Source organism: Setaria italica, chromosome VIII (genome assembly GCF_000263155.2).
Source record: "Setaria italica strain Yugu1 chromosome VIII, Setaria_italica_v2.0, whole genome shotgun sequence".
In the NCBI taxonomy this organism is placed as follows: domain Eukaryota; kingdom Viridiplantae; phylum Streptophyta; class Magnoliopsida; order Poales; family Poaceae; genus Setaria; species Setaria italica.
In genome coordinates, this window is record NC_028457.1 from 16,108,138 (window position 1) to 16,115,876 (window position 7,739).

Consider the following 7,739-nt stretch of genomic DNA (forward strand, 5'->3'; position numbering starts at 1 on the left):
TACTTTAAAGAGGGAGAAAAATGAGTTTGTTTGTTGTTAAGCATGTAGAAGATTTGTATTTATACATGTTTTTGAGCTACAATGTGATGGATAGTTTGAATGTGAGGGAGAATGGACAGTAAATGTGAGGTAGAATTGAGATTATTTCAATTTTATGTATTAGGGAAAAATTAGAGTAAATGTGTTTTTAATATTTATAAATTATCTATATAAATTGTAGGTGTAATTTCATACTTTAGTACTTTTCAGATAGAGGTATGGAATTAGCCATTTTTAGAATAAGTAAATTATGTGGGAAATATTAAATTTTTTAATAGTTTAGTTATTTGTAAATTAAATATGACCTAAATAATTTGTGTATTTCTATGTAAACTTTCAGCAATATTTGAGTTTGTCGTTGTGTATCATGTTGTTTACTTCTGAAAATTTAATTTGTGTATTTCTATCTAAAATTTTAGCAATGTGATGGATAGTTTTATTGTAATCCATTTTATTGATGGCTTGCGTAATACGATGTAGATGGACCGACAATGGATGTATAACGCGGACAGGCGAAGCAAGGTGTTTATTGCTGGCATGAATAATTTTCTTGAAGTGGCCAAAGTGAACAAGCCAGAGAACGAGTTCATATCTTGTCCATGCGCCCAATGCAGTAAACAGAAGTGCTATTCGAAGACTTCCTGGGGGACTATTCACAGCCACTTGTTTAGATACGGTTTCACACCTAACTATTTGGTTTGGACCCGTTACAGCGAAAGAGGGGTTGTAATGGAAGACGGTGAAGAGGAGGAGGATGATGACAGCATTCCAGACTGCGCTATAGGCCAATCTTTTGCAGATACTACAATGGGTGAGGCTGGGGAAGATGAGTTTGCAGAAGATGGCCATACTGATGACCTCGGTCAGGTTCTTAGGGATGCACACAGAGATTGCGAAACTCAGAAGGAAGCATCAAAGTTGCAGCGCATGATAGATGATCACAGAAAATTGCTATACCCAGATTGCTAAGGAGGCCATAAAAAGCTAGGTACCACACTAGAATTTATGCAATGGAAGGCCAAAAATGGTGTGTCCAATAAGGCATTCCAGGGGATGTTGGAAAGAAGATTTTTCCCGAGAATAATGAATTGCCATCCACAATATATGAAGCTAAACAGATTGTTTGTCCTCTGGGATTGGAGGTTCAGAAGATACACACATGCCCTAATGATTGTATCCTCTATCGCGGTGCTGAATACAAGGATCTAGATGCTTGTCCCGTGTGCGAAGTGTTGCGGTATAAGATTAGGAAAGATGATCCTGGTGATGTCGAGGGGCAACCTCCCAGGAAGAGAGTTCTCATGAAAGTGATGTGGTATTCCCTATAATACCACGCTTGAAGCGCTTGTTTAGGAACAAGGTGAATGCTAAGTTGATGCGATGGTACAACAAGGAATGTAAGGAAGATAAATGTTGAGATACCCCGCTGATGGGGCTAAGTGGAGATCAATTTATAGAGCATTCCCGGAGTTTGAAGGTGATCTAAGAAACATAAGGTTTGGTTTAAGTACTGATGGATTCAATCCATTCGGTGAGTTGAGTAGTGGTCATAGTACTTGACCTGTGACTTTATGTATGTTTAACCTTCCTCCTTGGATGTGCATGAAACGGAAGTTCATTATGATGCGGCGCTTATCCAAGGCCCAAAGCAACCCGACAACAACATTGATGTGTAACTAAGACCATTGGTTGATGAACTTTTACAGCTCTGGAAGGAAGAAGGTGTACATGTGTGAGATGAGGATAAATAATAGATGTTTAACCTGCGAGCACTGTTGTTCGTAACTATCAATGATTGGCCTACACTAAGTGATATGAACCCACTAGGGTTGATTCCCGATCTTTCGATGAGAGGTGTGGGATAACTCGATTGGTCGATGGAGACGATGTTCATAGCCCGACTATAGCCTTCCAAGCTGCGCCTTAGCAACCGATACACCACCTCCAATGGCTGCCGCGGTCTTGTGGAGCGCGTCACCCGGCTACTAGGGCAGTCGTCCAACAAGCAATCGAAGAACAAGCAAGAACAAGTAGAACAAGCAACTCAATTGCAAATATGGAGATGAAAACTAATCTGAACTCATAAAGTTGGGTTTCTGAATCGAGTAGAACGGATGGTCTCGTTGACACACGCGTCTACAAGGAAGTAGCAATGGCTAAACTTTCAACAAAACAAAACCGAATCTATTTGTGGCAGCTCTAATCCTTATTAATACCTAGGAGAATGACCAGGGGGGTGTTGAGGTCGTGCTCCAACCCTAGGACATGTCCCTAATGGACCCAACATGATACACGGCCCATTGGGCCAAAATAAGGTGATGCAGCACCTCTGGATAGAAAACCTCTCGGTAGTATTTCGGTGATTTCAGCCGCCTCAGAATAGATATGGACATGAGTCCAAAGCCATATGAAAATAGACTTCATAAGAATTCCAAGGAGTACTTGAACGTCTAAAAACGGAGTCCGGATGAGGTCATGGCGGCCGTTGCAAGTTGGGCCAGAGCTGCAGTCCGAATCCAGCACCAAAACGTGTTGGATTGGATCTCTTTCTTTCCTTGGGCTAAAAGTGACGTGGTGGCCTGGTGGAGGACGTTAGGAATACTTGGACTTGGCCCCCAATCTACTTCTTTGGTCCTTCATACCTTCCATGTGTGTTTCACACTATTTTTGATCCATGTATGGCCTGGTGCATATTTTGATGTTGGAGCATGGAGCGACGGCCATGCTGCATGGCCACAACCAGTAATGCTTCCCTTCTTTGGTCTTACCCTGTTGCATATGGGAAAAACTAGAAAAACTTTGCAAGATATTATTAGTGTTAGTGCAGCCCTCTATTTGATCATGGTATTGTAGCCCAAAAGGATATTTCAAATTGGAGCAAACATAAACTTTATGCACCAAATATTCTCCTTTGTTGTCATATTTGCAAATTGCATGAAGTGAATAATGATTAAAACTTGGCAAACCAGAATCAAATTTAAGTTTCTCTTTTAGACAATTTAGATTACACAAAACATCAAATTCAATAGAACCCAAAGTATTTAAAGAGGATAGCAAATTCAGTTCATCTTGTGCACAAGTAATAGGATGAAAAAGTTTATCTTCAGCACATTTGTATGGTTCCAAACTAAAATTATCACACTTATTCACTACTTGTGGCATAGAAGTAAAAGAGTCATCAGCACATAAGTCCTCTTTATCACAAGGAACAGCAAGTAATTCATTTTGTGACAAAGGAAAATCGATAGTGGGTTTCACTATTTGTTGCTCTTCATTAGCATGCAGAGTGGACAAATTTTGGACATTATGAGTCACATCATTCTTGCAATTATTCATAGATAATACAATCTCCTTTTCAACATTGAGAGCAAGACAAAATAATTGACCAATATGGCTATAAGAATTGTTAATTAACAAGGTTTGAATTTCAGAATTGAACCCTCTCATGAACCTACTTATAACATCTTCCATGCATTCATCTAATCCACCAAACATGATACAAATTTTAAAATCATGGAAGTATTCTTTCACAGTCCTACTATCTTGCTTCAAGTTGTCTAATTTTGCAAGCAAATAATTAGCATAATATGCCGGAATGAATGCATCTCTAAAAAGAAATTTGAAGTCTTCCCAAGATTCTAGAACTTTCTTACGCCTACAAATGTGTTTCCATTGTAGCAAGGCAAATTCAGTCAAAATATTAGAGGCAATATAAATCTTTTGTTTCTCAGATAGGTCATGCTCATCAAATTCATTATCTACTTTTAACTCCCAATCAATATAAGCTTCAGGATCAAACTTACCATCATAACGGCAAGTGTTGAATGACATCCTGAATATGAGGGTTGAGTTTCAACAGCTTAAAAATCTCCGTATCACCTGCCATGATTAGTAGAAAACAAGAAACACAAAAATAGTATTTATCCTCCTATCAACTACTAGGATGTGTCGGTTGTAATTCTCTCAAACTCAAATTGTTTCAAACAAGCCCTTACAAGTCCTTACCAAGCCAAACAGGAGGTGACGGGAACCAACAAGTCTACAACCATGGAGAGAAGTGTATCGGTGCCGCAGCAGTAAAAACCTATCAAGCTGTAGTCGAATATGTGGATCTATAGGTGGGCTAAAGCAAGAAAATATACTAGCACCACGTTAGTCACAAAAGCAAGTTGAATAATCACTCAACGGTGGTACGGTGCTGGTCCTAGCCTAGACCATGCTAGAGACGCGAGCCTGGACACAAAGGAAGTCACAACACACCACCGAAAAACAATAGAGAAGCACAACGAACAGCCCCTTTTCTTCCTATTTTTTTGTCTTTCTTTCCTTCTTTTTTGTCTGTTTTTTTTCTTCTTTTTTTAGGGCGTCCTCAAATCTGATTATATGAACAAAAGGACTTCACAAAAGTCACACACCACACAAACTTTTTCCGAAAGGACAGGGGTATTCTGAAAGGATAGAAATCAGATTCGAACTCAAGACAGCAACAAGGCAACTGTCAATTCAGACTCCAAACCGATTCCAACTCGAACTCAGCACCACGTGGGATTCGGTCTTAAGCAAACTCAGAGTCCTACTCGGACTTGAACACAAAGATGTATTCAGATTCAGCCAACATAAGGTTTTATATGGTAGCACACGGCTATGACTAGAATGTGACAAGAACTCAAAACTCTAAAGGACTAAAACTAAGACCAGCAACTCGGCACAATCGATGCAACCAAAAACTCAACAAGCCCTAACTAAGTAGTGCTAGCAAAGGCTCAAAGGGTTTATAGGATTGCAGGTAAACTAATCTACTATTTTTTTAGCTTTTTCTGGACTATGGGAAAGTAACATAGCCAAGGATTGGAAATCTCTCACCGATAAACCTTGCTCCGATTACCAACTGATATGAACCCACTAGGGTTGATTCCCGATCTTTTGATGAGAGGTGTGGGATAACTCGATTGGTCGATGGAGACGATGTTCATGGCCCAACTACAGCCTTCCAAGTTGTGCCTTAGCAACCGATACACCACCTCCAATGGCTACCGCGATCTTGTGGAGCGCGTCACCCGGCCACTAGGGCACTCGTACTGCAAGCAATCGAAGAACAAGCAAGAACAAGTAGAACAAGCAACTCAATTGAAAATATGGAGATGAAAACTAATCTGAACTCATAAAGTTGGGGTTCTGAATCGAGTAGAATGGATGGTTTAGTTGACACACGCGTCTACAAGGAAGTACCAATGGCTAAACTTTCAACAAAATAAAACCCAATCTGTTTGTGGTGGCTCTAATCCTTATTAATACCTAGGAGGATGACTACAGGGGTGTCGAGGTCATGCTCCAACCCTAGGACATGTCCCTAATGGACCCAACATGATACACGGCCCATTGGGCCAAAATAAGGCGACGCAGCACCTCTGGACAGAAAACCTCTCGGTAGTGTTTCGGTGATTGCGGCCGCCTCCGAATAGATATGGATATGAGTCTAGATCCATATGAAAATAGACTTCATAAGGATTCCAAGGAGTACTTGAACGTCTAAAACGGAGTCCGGATGAGGTCATGGCGGCCATTGCAAGTTGGGCTAGAGCTGCAGTCCGAATCCAGCAACAAAACGTGTTGGATTGGATCTCTTTCTTTCCTTGGGCTAAAAGTGACGTGGTGGCCTGGTGGAGGACGTTAGGAATACTTGGACTTGGCCCCCAATCTACTTATTTGGTCCTCTATGCCTTCCATGTGTGTTTAACACTATTTTTGATCCATGTATGTATTTCTGAAATTGACAACGAATACACATCATGGTGCAGCATCAATTCATCAAATGTATCACATATAATTATGATAAAGAATTGTTTCACCTCGAAGTCAAAAGATGCCAATATGGTTGTATCCGAGCATGTGATATCCTCATCACTAAGTAACCTTTCGGGATAGACAAATAAGGGATATCGAGCCTGCACCCATTGCTTAGATGACACAGATAGCATGTACTTGAAGCACTGTAAGAAGGTAGTCTATATGGGTCATCGTTGATTTCTCCATGCTCACCACCAGCTGAGAGAAAGCGGGATGAATTTCAAACGGGTGCTAGAAAATCGTAAAAAACCTTTACACCTTAATGGAAAATGTGTCTTTAAGATGATAAAGGATGTAAGGGTAGTATTTGGAAAAGGTCTTGGTAGCCAACCTGTTCCGAACAACGATGACGGACGTGCAGCCATGTGGAAGAAGAAGTCAATATTTTGGGAGCTACCTTATATGGAAACCCTAGATGTCCGCAACACAATAGATGTGATGCACCTGATGAAAAACCTTTGTGTGAATGTGCTAGGCTTCATGGGTGTTTATGGACCCTCAAAAGATACACTGGAAGCATGACGGGACCTTAAAGAAATGGGCCAACGGGATGACCTACATCCAGAAAAGAGAGATAATGGACAACACTACTTACGTCCTGCTAGTTACACTCTCAGTAAGGAAGAGAATGATAGCATGTTTGAATGCTTGAATAGTCTGAAGGTCCCGTATGGCTACTCCTCGAATATAAAAAGAATAATAAATATGAAAGAAAAAAGTTCACAAATCTCAAGGCCCATGATTGCCACATGTTGATGACCCAGTTGCTTCCGGTTGTACTGAGGGGTGTTCTACCAGAGAATGTTTCATTGCCGCTCGTAAAGCTATGTGCGTTTCTCAATGCGATTTCATAGAAGGGAATCGATCCATCGAAGCTAACAAAGCTACAGAACGATGTGGTGCAATGTCTTGTCAGCTTTGAGTTGGTATTTCCACCATCTTTCTTCAATATTATGACTCACCGTCTGGTTCACCAAGTAAAAAAGATCAATATTCTCGGACCAATATACCTGCACAATATGTGGCCTTTCGAGAGGTTCATGTCAGTCCTAAAAAACTATGTTCTTAATCGTGCCCGTCTAGAAGGAAGCATCGCCAAGGGATATGGAACAGAGGAGGTGATTGAGTTTTGTGTTGATTTTATTGACTCAATTGACCCAATTGGGGTTCCAACTTTAGGCCATGAGGGAAGGCTGCGGGGAATGGGTACCCTTGGAAGGAAAGTTTGTTTGAGCAATGATGCTGATTTGTTCAACAAGGCACACTACACTGTTCTACAACAGTCAACCTTTGTGGCTCCATATATCGAGCAGCACAAGCAGATGTTAGTTTTAAAAAACCCGATGAGATCCGATGCCTGGCTTACAAGAAGCCACGTGGAAACTTTTTCCTCCTGGTTGCGCAAACAACTTATGGGTAACTCTAAGATTCACCCACAACTTGCTTGGTTAGTCAGGGGATCTTCTAGCACAATTGTGAAATTCCAAGGCTACGAGATAAATGGTTATACATTTTACACGAGAGAGCAAGATCAGAAAAGCACGAACCAGAATAGTGGTGTCCGCATAGATGCCATAGGTGAAAATAGTAGCATGGACTCTTATTATGGTTTCATAGAGGAGATATGGGAAATCGAATACGGACCGCTGTGCATTCCTCTGTTTTGTTGCCAATGGGTGAAGCTAAATGGCATAACCAAAGATCAGTATGGAATGACAATAGTGGACCTTAGCAAGACTGGATACAGTGATGAACTATTCGTACTCGCCAATGATGTGCATCAAGTTTTCTATGTGAAGAACATGTCTACCAAACCCAAGAGAAATCTAGAAGATCCATGGAAGCCAAAGTGC